This window comes from Chamaea fasciata, unplaced genomic scaffold (genome assembly GCF_029207755.1).
Source record: "Chamaea fasciata isolate MVZ Bird 193981 ecotype frontalis unplaced genomic scaffold, bChaFas1.0.hap1 SCAF_8, whole genome shotgun sequence".
Lineage (NCBI taxonomy): Eukaryota > Metazoa > Chordata > Aves > Passeriformes > Sylviidae > Chamaea > Chamaea fasciata.
Window position 1 is genome coordinate 20,647,816 of NW_027094093.1, and position 19,723 is coordinate 20,667,538.

The window sequence follows — 19,723 nt, forward strand, 5'->3', positions numbered from 1 at the left end:
GAGAAGGACGGAAAAAACGCCAAAAACCTGCACCACAAGATATTGTAGTTGTCTCTCCAGTCACTGATACCAGAGCATTTTAGTGTTTCAGCAGATCCCAAATGGAATCTATATTAGTATGAGCAAACCTCAAACAATGATTTATTTATGTGCAACGCATCTTAAGAGGAAGGTGTCTAAAAAAATTGTCCTGTTTACTCAAGGTTGTTGGCAGGAGTAAGGTCTATGAGATCTGCTTCCTTCATTTCAGCATGGAATAGAAAGGCTCTTGTGAAAATAAACTCAGCAAGTAAGGGCAATTTAGTGACAAGCACTGCAAACATCTACTGCCATATTTTCCATTAAAAAAAAGATTCCAGAACTTGTTTCATAGGCTTACAGTCTTCTGTAATAATGGCTAGCATTATCTTTGTAACATGTGTAGCAAAAGAGTTTAGATTGTTTTTTACTTTGCATATTAAGCCCCCAGACAAACATATTTTCATCTCCATCCTCATTAGGGATTGTCTAGTCCATTCTTCTTTTCCAGCCGGCAGATTTTTCTGCAGTCATTTTCAGCAGACAACAGTTTTTGAAAGGATTGTTTTCAAACTGCATTTACTTTATTTACTTTGACCCTCTATCTGCTGAGGCATCAGAATAATTGATTTGCTAGTTGAGTATTATATAAGCTTGACTTATTTTCTTACCACTGTTAAGCGTTAGACATTAATACTCACATTACCTGTGCAGCTGGCTCAGAAAGAGTCTTTTGCTGAAAGTCCCACATGTCAGCAATTTCTGTATCAGTTTGCATTTAGATGGTCTTGAATTGCCAGCAGAGCAGACCCCAGGAAAAATGCTTATAGGAGTTACTGTAAACTGCAAAGTACTGAGGCTCAATGGAAGAGCAATTTGGCTACTGCCTGAGAGAAGTAAAGACTATTTATACTCCAGACAAAAGCTATGGCTTTCAGGTGTATGTTGAATAACGAAACTTAATGTCTGCAAACTATTGCACTGGATTTACTTATCCTCATGAGAACAGACTGTGATGAGGTTGTTCTCTGGTTGGATATACACTTAAAGGAAATATCATAGAAAATAAGACTGGAAAACTTTGAAGGAATATCCGATTTGTCATTTAGCCCAAAGATGGAATCAGCTGTCTCAAACTTAGACAAGTTTTCCTGAACTGCAACATCAAGCAAACTGTATATTGCCTTTGCAATGCTGCCAGCCAAGTTTGCATTCTGTTCATTTAGTTAGTCTTTTCTATTCAATTTCTTTGTATTGGGTTGGGTAACCTGTAGTTTACCAATGAACTCTCTTTATTTTTCTACCTGATGCAGTAGACATTTGGTTATCTCTAGTCAGGCTGTGCTGTCCAGTGCCATGGCTGTGGAGGCAACTGAGCTTTCTTTAGGTGAGTACTTTATCTGCTTTGCTCTTTGGAGGGCCATGGCCAACAGAATTGCTGGTTTTGCACCTTAATTAAACTGTCCTTGTATGTTTCTAAAGTCTAACACACATCATGATATTTTCAACTCTTGATTAACCCAGGCCATGTAAACAGATTTTTTTCTAAACCAACCGCTCTTATTTAACACTTGAAACACGCCAAAAGTAGAGGTTGGTACATACAAATTATGTAAAGTTTTAATAGGGACTCCTCATTAGCAGTCTAAACCAATATGTGAAAAAAAATGCACCAAGGCATTTTTTAATCTTATTTTCCAAAGATTGGAAAAACACCTAGTGATATCAAATACAGGAATAATTAGTTTTTAAAAAATCATCCTCAAATTATATTTTTCTTGCATTTTTTTTTTGTTTCCACATTCTACTTAACTCAGGGTATTTTAGCTGTAAGTCTTATTAGTGATCTGCCTTTTATATCAAATGCTTCGGATTTTTGTTATCTTTTTCCTTTTTTTTGTAATTCTCAAGAAAGGAAAAGGGAAAGCATTCAACAAGAGACAGTGAACATATATATTTCAAAAACCAGTAAAAACGAAGCATTTATTTTACCTGATCAAATTTGATAGAAAAGTCATTGTAAGTTTATCTCAAAAGGAGAAATATAAATTAAATAGATTTAGAAGACAAAATTTGGGTTATTTTTCTCTTTCACCTTGATTTTCCCTTTTGAGATCAGAGCTCAGGTCATGTTTAGTCTGCTAAGGACACAACTAATATTAATAGAGTCTGCACCTAACCTGGCTCCTGTAAACCGCAGTCAACGTTCCACATTGAGACTTTAAACTTTTCTTGACCTGTCTTTTAATGTTGTCACCGGATTTTGTGTCCAGTTGGATTTACTCTTGATTATGTCTAATCAAGAAGTCTCATATATAATCACAAAACATCTTAGGGAAACCTTTGCCTACTTTTGTAAAGAGAAACTTTATCAATCAAAATATTAATTCAATAATAATTTGTATATGCATTACATGTATTTAAGGCTCTTTAGTTACTACTGAAGCATTAAAATGAAATAAATTATGGAATACAAGTTATGTGCAGTAGTTTTCATTTATATAAAGTCATTTTTTTAAACAAGGTTGTGTAGGTTTTTAATGGCTGTCTAAGTCTGAATACTTGTTTCTTGCGTTCTGCCCTGCACAGAAGTGCTGATAAAACCCAAACAATAATAGACTACGAAATATACCAAGGCTTCTCTCAAGAAAACAAACAAACAAACAAACAAAAAAACAAACAAAAAAAGGAAAAAAAACCCAAAGAGGCACCAGAAATGACTGTAAATATTTTCACAACAGAGAATGTATTTTACCCATCATTTTCTTGAAAAATCAAACCTCTGTAATAGAAGCAGTTTAACCCCTGTAATAACACCATGTACAACAGGTAAAAAATGGTTACTTTCCAGAAACTAACCAGCATGCAGTAAGACTTATTGGAAGGAATAGCAATTCCCTTTGGAAATTAATCCCAGACTTTATCTTACACCAATGCTTTCCCTCTACTCACCCCAGTAAGCAATACTCAGACAGAGGTGTGCAGGAGCAGTGTGTGTCTCGGTGCTTTGCCTTGCTGTTGCTCTCCCCAGCTGCAGCTGAGCAGTCCTGCAGACACCGTGACAGGAGCTCAGCTGCCTTAGAGCAGGTACAGCTGCAGCTCCAGCACTTGCTGTCTGCCTCACATTTGTAACACCCTCACTCCTTCCGGTCATTCGTTCCAGGGGAGGAATGACACCAGCATTTTTGAGCTGTTCCTGTCTTTTCTCCCAGAGCAGTCCGGGGAAGCAGACTTCGTGATCTCCATGCTAACTACCAGCCTGCCTGCTGCCAGTTCTCCCTACTTCTGCCAGTGATGACATTCAGCTTGCTCCTCCACACAGGATACAGCACTGATTCCTCATTATGTAAGGCAGTCTAGGTCAAGTGTAGGAGAGACACTGCTGGCCTGAGCAAGCTACTGGATTGCTCCCTCAGCTTCATGGGGACTGGAAGCTGGATCCTGATTTTTGCTACATCTTCTTGGGTGAGTGTTTCTGCATGATTTAAATGGTTACTATGCTGCTTTTCTATGCAGATAGCTGTCAGCCATGCTGTGAATTGCAGAGATAATTTCTTAGGTAAAACCAGCTCTGTCAGCATGATTGAAATAACATAGTAGTTCTTCTAGGCATCTCAGCTTTCAGACACTTAGCAAATAAATAAATAAATCATAAATTTGGTTTGTTAAGAAACATCCTTTCTAACCATATGGGGATTAGTGTTAATTTGACTGATTAAGCAGTGAATTAAATCCATTTGCCTGAAGATGGTGTGGGAAAGCATTATTGGATATTGCTTTTAGCTCTGAGAGGTTTGCTGCAGTTCTTGGCTGTTGCATTTTTTTAGCCTTGCAAACTATGCTTCTTCTATTAAACGTAACAAAAGAAACAAAAATTGTATTTCGTTTTCTTATACTCTATGGTTATTTTTTGAAGCAGAAGTTAAACCCAGGATGCTATTTGCTATGTACTACATGAATGTATGAATCTTTATGCTTCTGAGATAAGTAAGGTGAATACTGCAGATAAAATTGCATTTAGTGACTGCTCTGCAGAATGCCAGAAGAGTACATGGGAAGCTGGATTTATATTAAGAGAGTAGCTTTTATTCATGCACCATGTAGAATTCAAAGACATTTCTTTGTGTTTCAACCCTGCTGAAAATCAGTCTGTAACAAAGAATAGAACAGGTTTGTCCTTAATTATACGTACTGGGTATTGTCAGGTGCTGGAATGTCTGATCATACTGGAATGCAGTAGAAGAGGCCCTGGAAAGTAGCAGCATAACACTGATACTGCAGTATCATATAACGAATTTCAACACAGCTACCTTGCTAAGGGCAGCTAATAAATCTGAAAACATTTTTAACACATTTGAGAGATTAATTGGGACACTTGTCTTTATGTGCAGTACCTTGGACAGCAACTTTTTTGTTCTGTGGTACAGGGCGTCTCCTTCATGGGACTCAGCATTTTTTGAAAATTATTACAAATTTAAGATACATAAATTATTAAAAATACTGGGGAATGTATAGTAAAAAACCCCCAAATCATAAATGAGAGGGATTTTGATCAGCATTGTATCAATGCACTGTATTTAACAGCTTACTGCCAAGATTTCTTTCAATAATAACTTTAAAATGGTGGTGTTTGTATTGAATTATGTTAATGAGTGTCAAAATAGTAAATTAAGAATGCAAAATTGTTGGTAATTTACAATAAGGCATTGACAAATTTTTCATGCTCACTTTAAGTGTAAATGCCCAGGTCTCTTAAATCAAAAAAAGATTGGATATTTATATAAGGTTATGTATTATTATCAGATTAAATCTAATTTTGATGGGAAGAGTGGAAGCCTGGAAGCCTTTTCAATGTGTTTTTTCTCCCCATAAAAACTAGCTGTTTTTCACATTGTTCTGGAAATAACGAGTAGATTTTCATTTCAACACTTGTTCTGAAGTGAATTGTTTTACCATTTTCTTATTGTCTTCGAAAGCTCTCTTTCTCTAGAAAAGAACTGCCAAGCAGCCAATTGTCTTTTCATCATGGTCTTACCTTACCAGTTACTAATTGTTTTATTATTTTTGTAATGACAGTCATAGAGATCAATACTGTGATTTATTAGATATACCAAGCTTCTGCCTTCATTATTTACATTGTGAAAGTTAGGTTCAAGAAAGTGTAGCTCATTTTTGGTATCTTGATAACACCTCTGTTGCAATGCAGCATATTACATTGTATAATATTTTATAGATACCACTTCAGACTTTGCACTACAGAAGTATGTCTTTCAAACAAACTTAAAATAATAGCATAGCATAGGAGCTTAGAAAAAACTGCTAGGTACCATGAATTATTGCAATGATGTACTTCACATTCTTTGTCTCTTGCTGCATGAAGTGTTCTAAAATAGTTATGCTATTATATATGAGTACACTGTGTTCCATCCCATTTCAAGTGTGGGTGCTTCAGGTATTTTCTTAAAGGCTCAAGGAGTATTAATAACATATCTATTCAATTAGAAGAAAAAAAAAGCCTATTGTCTTTAAATGTAGAGTGATCTTCTGGAAGTCTTGTTTTCATTTTTTTTGCATCACGGTTCATAGCAGGGCACACAGTACTTCTCAGCATAGCAAGCTGCAGATACTACAGTAGGATACAAAGTGTTAGAAAATGGTGTTTCCTATGTGTATTCACATATCCCATATTCTGGTATATTACTTTGGGTCTGAGAAATTGAACCTGAGCTGTTAAATATGTTTTGATCCCACTACAATGCAGGATATTCATTGCTAGTGGTCAGTACCTCCACCTGGTATTTTTTCTGTGGTTGACTGGAATTGTCCAATCCGTGGCTACATCAGTAGGTTGCTTTCAATATTCTTTATACTTCCTCAAATCCCAGTGTGTTGCTGAATTTTCTGACAAACATTTCACTTTTTCTCAGAGCACTAGAGTTTTCTGTACTGCAAAGAAGTTTCTTTGCTCTCTTCATGGTTATGGAAATTACACTAAAACTGAAGAAAACAATTGGAAACATAACCAAAGTGTGTTAAATAAGTTATTCAGATCTCAGGTTTTATCTGTTCATTTTAGTTGAGTAGTTGAGATACATATTGTGATGACACACATATGCTAAATTAGTGCTAAATTGAAAAGGAAATACTCAAAATATTAGTGTTTTAGTTTATGTCATGTAATAACTAAATATTACTGTATTGGTATAGTTGACAAGCTTTCCATGTAAGTTTGGGCTCCCAAATGCAGATCTTTCACTGTCTAGAACTACCAACTTTTATTTGCATCTAGTACCCCAAAATATTCCTAATGTGACAAAACTATTGCTGTAGAAATGTGCCTTACCTATTCTGAAGATAGCTGTTTAGAAGCTGGCAGATGTGCTTTGTTTCTTGTGCAAAAAGTTACCATACTTTTTTTTCAGAGGTTTTCCTTGCTCTTCCTTGAAACTGGTTGGATGCAGTCTTCTGTGTTGCTACAGTTTGTCTCATTTTTCAGGTCCTGAGTCTCCATTTTGATGTTTTCCCATCCTTAACTGCTTGGAGAGCACTTCTGTGACTCCAGTACAATTTTGGTTCACAAGTCTAGAAAGAGAAAATGTCGCTTGGATCATGATGTTCACCAGCATGTCCACGGAGGATGTTGGTTGGCTAATCCCTTATCTATTAGCTGACTTACTCCATTAGCTGTTTTCCACACCCACTGAAATTCATTGAATTCATTGCTAGAACTCTAGAAAGACATACTGTAAGGACCAAGGGAGATTTTAAAAAAATGTTTTGGTAAATAAAATATACCTTGTAAACTTTCATTAAAAAGACACATATATATTGCTCTTAACACTTTATTAATTGAACATACCATTCTTCATTGATACTTATGTGGTTTTCTTGCCATGGCTGAACATCTGAACTTCTAAGGTTAATTTTGAAGGTTTCTCTAGATTGTACACAGCTATGTTTGCAGCAAAAAAATGCTGAAACATAGTTGTTTGTTGCAGCAAAAATGCTTAAAGATTGAGACAAACCACATTCCCTTTTAAATTACTTTAGATTTCATTCCAAGTTCTTTTCAGAAAGGGAACTGTGCTACAGAGGGGCCCTAGAGAAGGACTTCCCAGTGAATCCTTTCATGTGCTGAAGAAAAAGAGACTCTGCTAATGCCTGGTAATCACTAAGGCTCATGAGCCAAAAACTTACTGGGCTGTTTTTCACCAGTGCTCTTAAATATTTACACAGCGTTCCTGAGGTAGGACTGGTCAAAATTTATATGAGGACAAGTAAACCACAGATCCCCATTAAGGTAAAGTTACCAGGTCTGCAGAATCTGCAGTCTGCAGGATTGCAAGCTCATGGCTGCATTGGAAGTTTGCCTGGCAGCTGTGTCCCTGCTGTGTGTGGCTTGGAGGGGTTCTCGGCGCCTGGTGGATGGCTGCTTCAGACCATGGCCATTTGCTCCTGCATGAAGAACTTCTCAAAGATTTCCAAACAGAATGAAATGAGTATCCTGGACTTGCTTGGTTTTGAAAATGATTTCACTAGCTACTAGAAGTTTACTAGTTGTTTACAGATGGTAAAAAAGGCAAATAGATTTTGGGGAGGAGAGAAAAGGGAGACCGTATTTTATTTACTAACTTCCCATCTATCTTAGAATTGGAGCAGCTCTGGTTGAGAAATCTATACCTTTTTTTTTCTTCAGTTGTGGTGCAATATATAAAACTTTAAAAATACAAGAATTCATGGGATATAGCTCTTTAGCAGTTGGAAAGAGGTTGCTGTTGTGTTGATCAAATCTCTCTCAAACCCCATAACAGACAACAGCCTGACTTAAGAAGCCACCAAGGAAGCTTGTTAAGATAATCAGAAACCCTATCAATTTTCCTGACAATGTAAGCTGCTGGAGCTGAATTTGGGCACCTAGTTATACTGTGAGCAGTGAAACTGGAGCCGTGAGAAACCTGCTTGGAAAAATCAGCTTTCAGCATTCTGTTTATGGTACTTGGCGATTTCTCAAAGTCAGTGGTCATATTAAGCATCCTGTGCTGAACCTCTCATCATGCTTAAAGAAGGATGACTTAGTTCATTTGTTCCTAGGTTAATGTTTAATTTTGTGTTGTTTATTTAATTTCAAAGTGCAATGTATGAAAGGAACTATGCCTGTTACATGTCAAATGTGTCCAGCTTGTAAAAAAGACTGGAGGGACTCATACTAAAATGTTGAGCTGAGGAGCAAATATTTTACCTTTTATCCTTGTGATAAATCTGTGTTTATAAACCCTAGACAATCCATCATTTCCAGAAACATCCTCCATGAACAGAAAGATTACTGGGAATGATCAACTGGCATCAGCAATTGTATCTGAACATCTGTTTAGTATTTAAAATGTTTAGGCTTCTAAGTCAGGTATTAATAGTGCTACAAAGTCATTTGTCACCTGTAAATACTCTACATGATCCTGAAGAGCTTTGCAAATCTATGAAAAACACACAAATCTGCCTTTAGAATTGCCTAAGAAAGAACCAAAGAGTTGAACTGTGTGCTACCAGCTGCTAATATCAAGATAATGATTTAAAGCTCTTTCTACCTGAAGATCGTAGACTACTTTTGGGTAAAGGGGAGCTGCCTGGGCTACTTAGCAACTTACCAGTAGTGCCAGCAGAAAAGCTAAATTAGAAACTGGTGATCATAACAGCAATGAAAGATGAAAGCATGTGAGGTCTTTCTAAATCAGAGCTCAGATGTATTCAGAGGAGACAGTTGTGTCCAGTTTGGTCTTGCCATTTCTATGTCAGCATTTTAGTACTAGCAATTGAATCTATTATGGTGTGTTTTAACTAAATAGTGTCACAAGCTTGCTTGCTGTGTCCTTTTAATCACTGCAATATTTGAAGGCAACATATTTTAAAATTGTGCAATTAGATTTCATTATTAGAATAATTGTTCATAACATTCTGTACTGATAAATGCTTGAAAATTAGGTGTTATACTGAGAGAATTCCACGTGCTTCTCGTGAAGGGACAAGCACCTCAGGTCACCAGTGGGAGGTGGAGAAATTCACATTCACATCACTTGAATTCAAGAAAACTTTAAGCAATCAAAACATCATGATGTAAAAATATTAGAAAAAAAACCCCCATATCAGAATATTGGGTTTGACTCTAAGGCATAAAATTCGTTAAAGCTGCTTGGGGTCACTGAATCAGAGGTTAACATTAAGTGTCTGTTATATCATAGATATGCCTCATTGCATACAGGTATTAATTAGATTCATATTCCTCTGTCTTTACAGGCAGAAATGGTAGCAAACAATGAAAGAAATGCGATGTTATTTTTAGCCCTCTTTCCATGCACCTCTCACCTTTTCAGACACTGCTCCTCTTTTCCTTTCCTACCACTCTGCTCCCACCCCCCTCCAGCATGGCTGGGGCTTTCACAAGTGCTCACTCATGGCCATCCCCACTTTGATTTTTATTTGTCAGTAAAGCGAAATGAGAAGTAGAGAATGCTGATCTGATTTAGCTCCAGCTGAGGCTGATCCAATGCAGATGGGGTTCATTGTGTTAGCAGTTACCGGTGACTGTTACTTAGCAGTCTGAATGTTAAAAAGGAGCCTTTTTTTGTCTAGGTTCCAGATTTGGCTGCGCAGCTGCCATCTGAATCCAGGGAAATGTATAGAGCTGACGCGGCAGCCGTGTACCGGGCGGCGTGATTAGCAATGCCGGCTGTGATAGATGGACACGTCACGGGACCCAGGCACAGGAGCCCTCCTTTTGGTGACTGAGCCCATGACTGATGAGGTTGAACCTACCAGCACTCCTCAGAGGGCAGGTGTAAAACGAGACAGAGGACAGGTAGCTTTTAGCTGTGACATGTCAGAGGCTGACCTGGAAAGGTTTCTGGTGCTTTCCTAAGGGGTGACACTAACGCAAACTATTTCCTTCACGTTTCAGAGACGTGTAATTAACTGAAAAGAAATTAAAATTACTGAAGACTTTAGCTCATTTAACACTGGATAAAGAAATCTACTGCTCAGCAGTGTCCCTGCCCTTTGTTCCTTCCTGAAGGAAAACGGGGTTGTAGATTTCCAGTCTCATTTGGGTCAGGAAATCTCAAAAAAAGCCGTCTTTTACAGCCGGTTCTTTGCTTTTGCCGATAGATGGGGCTGTCCTTTAAGGTGATATTTTAGTGTCCTTTTTTTCCCCCCTTTCTTTCTATCTTTACCCTCGTCTCTGTCTCTCTTTACCCTCCTCCCTTCCCCCTCGTCGCCCCCCCCCCCCTCCCTATTTGCTGATTTGTATTAGGTACCATAGAGTGAGCCTCAGAACAGGAAGCCGAGAACAAGCAGAGGATACTGCAGAGGTCTTTTTTTTTTCTTCTTCTTTTTTCCCTTCTCGATGAGAATGCAGCAATTTATAAACATTTTGTAATCTTTTGGAATTGAGAATCTAACCAGCTTTATTGCCATTTCAACCATTTCATCATCACTATCTCTTGGGATTGTTAAAATTTATTTTGGGGTTTTGTCATAATGCTTTTGAAATCCCAGTTTTATCAGGTAAGCCAGGAGGATGGTAAATCTTAGACCTTAGTGCATTTATGTGAGCAGTCAGCATGGACTCCCCCACCCGAGTCCCCTTTCCTTTTTTGGGTTTTTTTTTCTGTTTTTTTTTTTTTGGGGGGGGGGTGTTTTGTTTTATTTTGGTTTGGTTTTGGGTTTGTTTTTTTTTTTTAATGCTTACCTTATAGTTATTGTTAAGCAGATAATTAAGAAGAAAATTGAGATTTTTGCTTTAAAAATGTTTTTGAAGCTGCAGTCAGTTCTTTTTGGCGTCTCAGCAGTTTGTTACAAGATATGTTTCAGTGGCCTTATATTTTTGGGTGTTTGCCTTTTTGCTGGGGGGTAATGTTGGTTAAATTATTATTGCATATTTTCCCCTGAACTTCTTGAAAGATAACAAAGGTCCTGTTGTTCCTTCTCAGGGAAGACATATTAAAGTCTAAAGCAAGCACTGCAGGATTGTACAGTTTTCCTTCCCATAGAAAAGCTCTGCTTAAAGGCTAAATGCCTCACACAAATGTTTTACGAAAGGGAGAAAGGCAGCCTTCTCTTTTCTCTCTCCCCCCTCTGCCCTTAGTCTTTCTGACCAGGTGCACTGCTAGCAGCTCTTACTTTGATTTACATACTGCCCAGGACTGGTGCTAATGCTGTAGATACGGCTCGGTTCATAATCTGAACCGTCTTGCTTTTTCAAACAGCACAAGAAATTTGCCAGGTGGACTTCAAGCTCTTTCAGCACCTTTTCTCAAATGGATTGCTTCTCTGCTGCTTGTCTGAGGTATGTGCTTAAAAGAATCCCACTGTACTAATTTACCTGGGATCGGGCTGTTTGTTTAGCCCCACTTTGAGAAAACCGTTGTTACTCACTCAGCAGTATTTGAAAACGGATTGGTGTTTTCTGTCACTATTGAAAACCTCTTCAACTGTATTTTTTCCAGAAATGCTTATTTTTTTGGTTATGGTGTCAGACTCCTGAGTTTTGTTGGCTGTTAGTGTTGCTTTTTTTGCACCTACCATGTTTATTGTGTTTTTCATGCCTGACCAATGTGTTGATGTCAAGTACAAAAGAAAAAAGGCTGTGCTAAAAATTACTCTGAAATCTAATGCAAAACAATAACAGGATTGCTGTCAAGACTGACACCCTGATACTTTATTCTGTTGAGCCTGGTTTGTGTGATCTTGAATATTTGCTGAAGTATTTAGACACAGGGAAGCAAGTTAGAGGCAAGCAGCTTTAAACTGGTTGTCCTCACTTTGTCAGAAAGTTTTCATTATTTCGAAGGACGTATCAAGGGGAGTGGGACAGGAAATTAGGGGAATTAAGAGTTTGCATAAGGCAAGATCAGAACTAATAATAATAAGACTAATAAGTCTAATCAGAACAATTCTAGTGAATTTCTAGGAAAACAACAGCAAATTGCATACCATCTGGTACCAAAAATAAAGAATTTTAAAAGTCTGTGATGAATTACAGAAAAATTATATAGATAAATGTATATCAAGAAAATATATATTCTAACAGCTATTTGAAACAATACTTTATATAGGGGCAAGGGTATTTTATTATTGATCACTGAAACCTTTGTTGGAATTGTCATATAAAAACCTAAATTTGCTTTGAAGTTTCAGAAGCTGTAATCACCAACAGCTGAGAAGCTAAAAGAAATTACAGGTTCTTTTGTCCTTAAAATGAAGATGGCCTTGAGCTTGAAGACCTTCACAATATTTATGGGTATGCATTCAATGCTCTACCCAAAACTGCCAAGCAGTTTTAAGGACAACTGGCTGTTGTTGACTTTTAAGGATGGCAGTGCTGCTGCTATCCACATTGCACTGCATCCTTCCAGCATGTGAATTCTAATTCCAGAGTTTTGGGCATTCATGACAAAACACAGCATATTTAAGGGCAAACCCACATAGTTTAGCATTGAATTTTGTCCCTTAAATTATATTTTACAAATCTTTCTCTATCATTTTGGCTCCCTGAAATTGAAGAACTGAGATTAACTTATGTGAGTGTTCTTCTGCCCTTAGTTATGAGAAATAGTCCATTAATAATCAGGAGAAGGGAGTACTTCGCAAATTCTTTTGAAAAGAGGCAGAAATCTTGATCTCATTTTTCTGTGTGCATTTAGAACTGTGACATTCTTATTGATTAATGTCTTTTCCTTAATTTTATTCATTTTCTGAACTCCAGTCTCAGCTCATCTGTGGGAGAACATATTGGGTCTTTTGGGATAAATATCATGAAGAGAATGGTGGATTGTTTTCCAGTAACAGAAACATATTCTGCCTTCTTTTCCTCCATTGATAACAGATGATGTAGGTGGGAGGAAGTGGGATTCCTTAAGAGTCCTGTTTTTGACCTGTAGACTTTCTGTTGGTGCCAAAATGACTACAGCAGAAGAAAAACCAAATTAAATATTGAAAAATTTTTATTCACACTTCTAAACTGAGACAATTGGTGTTATGGAGACAGTATGACATACTAGAGAAGGAATACCATTAGGCTTTTTTCAGCATAATACTTTAGACCACTTAAGAGATCACATTTCTACAAGAGAAAAAAAATCCTAAAGCTGAAATATTCTAAGATGTGGGGAAAAAAAAGAACCTTTGAGTAAATTGGAACCATTAAAATCTACAGCTGATATTTCTGATATAGTACTGTAGGGAGATGGAGAATGTCATGCAAATTCTCTAGATGTTTTTTCCCAAACTCAGTAGTTCTAGTATGTTACTTCCATTTTTCTCGTTGGAGGTTTATTCTTTGTAGATTTCTATCCATTAAAAAAACATAGAAGTTGAATGGAAACAACTTAAAATTTGGTATGAGTGAAGAAATTAATGAAATAGCAAATGTGGACATAGAAAAATCATCACTCTTTTCATACAGGGTTTAGTCCAACTTCTGTAAAATATACTGATCTCTTTTTTTTCAATAGTAGTAATATTTGTTGAAAGAATCACTGTGATGTACTAAATATATAGGTGTTCAGTGTTTTTAGGACTGCTGTCTTTTACTGTTACTGAATCACTATTTCTGTCTCTTCCATTTTCACCAGTGTGTGGTGGTTTCAGGCCCCCATTGTGGAATTCTGTTTAGCTCTGAAAAAAATAGTTGATTTCATTTTGCAATTATTAAAAAAGTCTGGGTAGAAACCTTCCTTGCCTTATTTAATATCACTTGAAAACCCACAATTCTGATTCATCCACCCTGCTATTTATTGTTGTAATTTATCAACCCCAGAAGTTCTCTCTCTCCTTCCTCTTTCTGCTATGAAATTCTCATTACGTTGCATTTTCAGAACCCAAGTTTCCATTGCTTTCTGTCTCAGCAGTATCTAGTGGATCTCTGACCATCCTTCCAGTGCTCTGTTTTAAAGTGTTTCCTTCCATCTTTTTATTAATTTACTTTTTTTCCCACAAGTCTCTGAAAAAAGACTTGTTTTTAGTCTTTAAAAAGACTATATTTTTAGTCTCAGAAACATCCAGCTGAGTTTGAGCTTCCAAGATCTATTCCTCCTAATTCCCTCTATCTTTGTAATTTATTTCAGTACCTTGTAAACATGCAGACTGATCTTCATCTTCCTCTTACTCCTTCAAGAGACTCTCTATTTTGCTTCTAAAATTGGCTTTTTAAAATTACTTCATAACACAAATCAAAAAAACTGATAATCATTCTCCTGGTAAAACAAAGTAAAACCAAACAAAAACTCAAATCCTGTCAAGGTCAGAAATAAAAATTTAGGAGTAAATGCAGAAGCTTGTGTGATTTAATTTTTTATTAACTGTATTTAATGGTGCCTTTGGTCAAAAAGGACAAATCTAAGTAGTAACTGCAGTACTGTTACCAAATGTTGTTTCCTTTAGAATAAGAGCCTTCTTTTTTTTCTTCTTCTTTTTTTTTTTATTTGAAGTGTTTAACTTCACTTTTTAAAATTATTATTTAATTTATTTGTTAAGAGGAAGTTGTGATGGAGGTATTTCTGAATGCAGGTGATAGGTGCCCCTCTTAGGAATGTCTCAACAGGGCTTTTTAAGTAGCTTTGCAGGATCCCTGGAGTAAGTCCACACACAAACACAGAAGTGAGGTGGCTGGTGGATCATTAGAAGCTGAATGCTGAAAATGATTTTTGTTCTCTGTGTCCAGAGTGGGTGGGACAGGAAGTGAAGATGGAAGAAATGGGCTCACCCAGATGAGATACGAGAACAAACATTTTACTAGAGCAGATAGTGCAGAGCTGCAATAGAATGTCAGATGAATCTGTGGAATTTGTCCTGAAGGTCTGAAGGGAGAGGTTAGATGAAACATCTGTTGGGAAATAGGTATAGAAATCTTGCCTTGGGCAGTGAAATGAACTAGGTGGCCTCTGATCTCTTTTTTCCAATCCAGTTTTTATGTGAGTCTACAAAAAGAAGTAGATATCTGAGATCTAACAGACAGGGTACAGTAAATTATATAGGGTCCAAAGGTCCAAAATAAACCCACTGAAAGCTATCTTCACTAGGATTGCCTAAAAGCATATAAACATCCCCTGAAAAATATTTATCCTATGGTATATGCACTCTGCAATTCTTCATACATATCAAAAAAGAGCAGAAAATGGGTCCTAAAAAGTTACTTAATTTCTTATTATTTCTTTTAGATTACATAGTCTTTACTAGTGAACCGCAGCAAGTGTGTGAGTGCAGGGGGTAGAAAAAGGATATTTGCAAATCTGATCAAATTTCCATACTGTCTGGAGAATAGTACACATTTAATTAAAAAGATTTTTAAACTGATAGTTTTTCTTTTTAGAAAGAACTGGGACACTTCAGAATCTGATTAAATGAAGTGAGTGTACTGGAGCCATTTCAAAGTTCTATTTTTAATGTTCATATTCAGTATTTTTCACAGCTGAGAAACCCAGTCTGATACATTTATTTTCTAAAATGAAACCTAAATAATGCCATATATATAGATATATATAGATATATATAGGTATATATAGATATATATAGATATATATAGATATATATAGATATATATAGATATATATAGATATATAGATATATATGTATCACTTGAAATGTGTACTGATGGGTAGAGACAGAGAATTGTTCAGAACTCCATACTGGGTACATTGACAATCCTTAACTGAAGAAGAAGTTATACAACAATTTAATTATTTTTTCTTCAACAAGACCTATGTGATCCAAGTGTAATCTGGAAACCTTGCATCTGAGTATTTCTGCCTTCAGTTCAATTTATTTTCTCTTTACACATACTGAGGGGATAAACCAGAAAGGATGACCCCCTTTATTATGTTTCCATAACTTTATATTGCCTCAGAACAAAATATTACAAATCAAGTACTCTGAATTAATGAAGCATTTTCTATGAAAGAAAAAATTTTTACTCCAAGAAAAATTATCTGTGTATTCCAATGTGTTTTTTCTTACTCATTTTGTCTCAGTCTATGACCAGGGCTACCTGACATTGGGATACCCTGTGTCTGCAAGGGTCTTGTGTTTTCCACTGCAGTGGCTGTTTGCACCCTGTCAGCAGGGCACTGCTTATGGGATCTGACTCTTGAGGCATGTTCCCAAACTCCTTAAGAAATTGCTAGTAGGGAAACTACTAACCAAAATGAGTGAAAGTTGCATCAGGATCAGCTTTTTTTAGCAGACAGGGTATTGTGTCCCCAGATCCAGGAGTGTTTTTTACCACTGATTAATCTATTGGCTTTTAAGCTATGGAGCAAACAAAATAAATATCATCCATACAAATAAAAATAATGTAAAATGTATATGGTTACCTAGGATGAGATAATTAAATTTTATTGAGTAGATTTTTTACAATATGATTTTAGAATAAGCTAAATAAATCCTCAAACTAGTGTAATGTTAATTTAATAGATGCAAAATGTTGCGACTTCTGAATCAACAATTGTCAAGGAAGCAGTACAATACTGTCTTCAGTGTCCTTTAGGAACTGTCTATAGTTGAAAAAAAAATTTGAAATGTATATCTTCTTTTTCTTCCCTTAAACTCTATGTTATGGAGGGACACACCTTCAGAGAGATTAATGCTAATTAAAAAATCTTAATTGTAGTGTAGAAGATTATTAATAAATACTTACAGAAAATGCAAAACCAATTTGCAAAGCATCTTGCAAAATGAGATGCCAAACTGGACTTGAAACAAGCAAACAAAATTTTTATAATTCTGAATATTTGCATGGAAATCAGTGTACATGAATCATTAAAAATTCATTACTATTTAAAGGTAGACTAAATTGGTTTTGTTTAATGAATGATGAGTATGATATATAGGGTCAAAAAAAAGAAACATGTATGGAATAAACTTAAAATATTCTGAAAAAATAGTATACTCTATAGCACTGCTTCTGGAACTGTGGAGTTATGTGAAATTATGTTTTCTAGGCATACCCAGATTAAGAAAGCTTGTCAGATATTATTCCAGGATATTGCTGTCTGCATTTTGATGGCAATAATAAAATTGCCTGCAACATTTTATAGAAGTAGAATTTCCACCCACCTGAGCTACGTATCTGAGAAAATTTTTGCAAAATGTCTTTATTGTAGCACGACAGCTGATCTTCAGAGGTGTCTTCCCTCCTCAGCCTTTAGGAGCCTGTAATACAAAACCACATCATAAGAGTGCTGCATGGAGGCTGTCACCAGCCTGTTCATTTCTAATAAGGAACAGCTATACACCAAGGACAAAAAAAGACAATATAAATATAAGTTATAAAATATGTGAAGTCTATAATAAATATATAAAATTATAAACCAATTTCTTTTAATAGAAATATAAATTAGAAAATTTGGAAATGCTAATGTGGGTGTAGTGTTGCATTGTGAGCTGTGAGGAGTGTACCTGCTCTGAATTTTCATATTTCATGGGTGAGACACAGAGAAGACAGAAGTTTTCAGCTTTACTGATGTAGATGTGCAAGGAGACTAGAAAAAAAAGTCTTAATTACTATCAATACCTTTTAAATAGAAATCCAGTTGAGGATTATTTTTATTCGAACAATATTTTAAGGTTTTTATTTTGAAATAATTTTTGAAACTGTTTTCTTGCAACACTAGTAGCAGTGGTGCTACAGCTTTGTTTCACACACAAACTTCAGTCAGGCCTAGAGAGAACCATTGTCTCCTGTGCTCTACCAACAACATCTGCCCAGGGCATCGCTGCAGTGAGCTAACAGTGCCCCGTAGCTTAGGAGGCCACACACATTCTGTGGTGAGTTTTTAAGAAATTGCTAAATTTTACATGTGGTGCCAATCCCAAGGATTCTTACAGTCCGTGGGATCTCTGTGCCTGCAGCCTGGTGAGGGCCATTCTCTCTCTCTCAGCAGTGCAGCTGGTAGTTTTGCTGTGGGTTACGTGTTGTCCAGCTGCTGCGCAGCCTGGCTGCGGGTCTGTCACTTGTGGGTGTTGACCTCAGACTTACCCTCTGCTTCCCCCTCGAGCAGGTTTCTGTACGTCTGTGAAGTCTAAGTTCAGACTACTACTGAACCAGCACTGAATAATATTTAATGGTTCTGCTGGGAGAAACAAAAATGCTTACTGCCCGAGAGTAGAGAATGGTAAATTATGAGATGTGCCAGCAAGAGAAAGCAAAGTAGCTGATATTTTCTTATGTCTGCATGTCTAATTCTTAGACAATAGTAATGACTTTTGGGGAAAGAGAAAAAAATAAAAGCTGAAGAAACGCAAATTAATCAATTTTTTAAAATGCAGGGGAGTAGTAAACACTAAATTTTATTTTTAAAAGCTATTTATTTGTTCCAAAACAATCTGTTTTCTGGACATTAGGATTTATTTACCTCTCTAATAGTGTTTTATTCCAAATTTCTCTCCTTTTTCCTTTGACTGCCTTGCATATGATACTTCTCTGCAGGTCTCAGCAGTGATATTTATTTCTCAGGGTTACATGCTTTGCAGAATTCTGAAATGCAGGAAACTGGTTTGTTTTGGGAATAGGCTTTTTTCCCTCCTGTGATTAAAGTAAGATTGACTAAGATATAAGGCTGAAATTGCACACGATACGTCTAAGCTTATATATTTAAGTCTGTGTTTTAGTGCTGAGGCCGAAAATACTATGCCTCTATACAGAGTGACAAGAATTTTATATTCACTTTTGTGTGATTTCTTGATTACTCAGCACTTTGGAAAAGGGTGGCTTATGCCTTTAGCTGTCTGTTCAGATAAGTTTCAGATAGGAAGTATGAGCCATTTTCTCTCTTTCATGTGAGAAGAGATTGTGAAGATGGCTAAATAATGGCTGAGGGCAGTTCAGCACTCGTAGTATACTGTGATTAGCAGTATTCTGAAGTGGAATCCACGAAGTAAGATGTTTCTCTTTAAAGGTCTGCAGGTCTGTGCTTCTCTGTGTAATGCTTTTAACTCAAGTGGCTTTGCTGAAGCAGTATTTTTTAACTGCTTTGGGGGATTAAATCAAGACAGATTTCAGGTTTTCTGACACATTATTGTCTCGTCCCTGTTAAATACCACATTGCAGTGTTGTAGAGTGTATTTTTCTTCTGGAAGTTTCAGGAACTTTGTTATTAAAAGCCTCCTGCTCTCTGGCTGTGCCCATTCAATTCTGAGCCCATTCCTTCATATTGCTCAGCTGAAGTACACACCCTTGAATTTTAACACTTCTTAACATCCAGATTCTTACCTGCCAATTATCCTATTTTGATTTGTGGCCAGCATTACGGGTTGCCTTGGAATGGTGTATGGGTACTTTTGGATGTATATAGTCAGCAGGAGTCCAGACATGGAGCGTAGGATCCTAGTCTAAATGTGCTGTTCAAACACAGAGAGGGAGGGAATTGCTGCTCCAACGATGATACAACCTAAGTATAAGGGAAAAGGCTCATATTTCACTGGGGAAAGAAGACCTTTAAGGTGATGAAGTAGTTTTGGGTGATGAACAGCCTAACCACTGGAGAGTTTTGGAAGGTGTCTTGAAAAAAAGAGGTTAAAAGGAGCATAAGCAAAATGAGGGGTCTTTGCAGATATTTGTATCTCCTAAATGTGACTGGAAATCTTCAAAATTACAGTGTTGATGGAAATTGAAAATTTAAACAACAGAGTTAATATCTAAAAAAATAAATTTGAGATAATG

The 19,723-nt window shown here is 36.5% G+C and overlaps 1 protein-coding gene across 1 annotated transcript in view; it reads left to right on the forward strand.

The window, feature by feature from the left end:
* The first annotated feature begins 9,675 nt into the window (after nucleotides 1–9,675).
* The window catches only part of LOC136293347 (sodium channel protein type 1 subunit alpha), an 84,682-nt gene continuing 74,634 nt past the window's right edge, over nucleotides 9,676–19,723 (forward strand). Inside the window, exons 1-2 of the mRNA XM_066190015.1 lie at nucleotides 9,676–9,868; nucleotides 11,274–11,353. The gene's annotated coding sequence lies outside the window, so the exon portion shown is untranslated. The remainder of the gene's footprint in view (nucleotides 9,869–11,273; nucleotides 11,354–19,723) is intronic.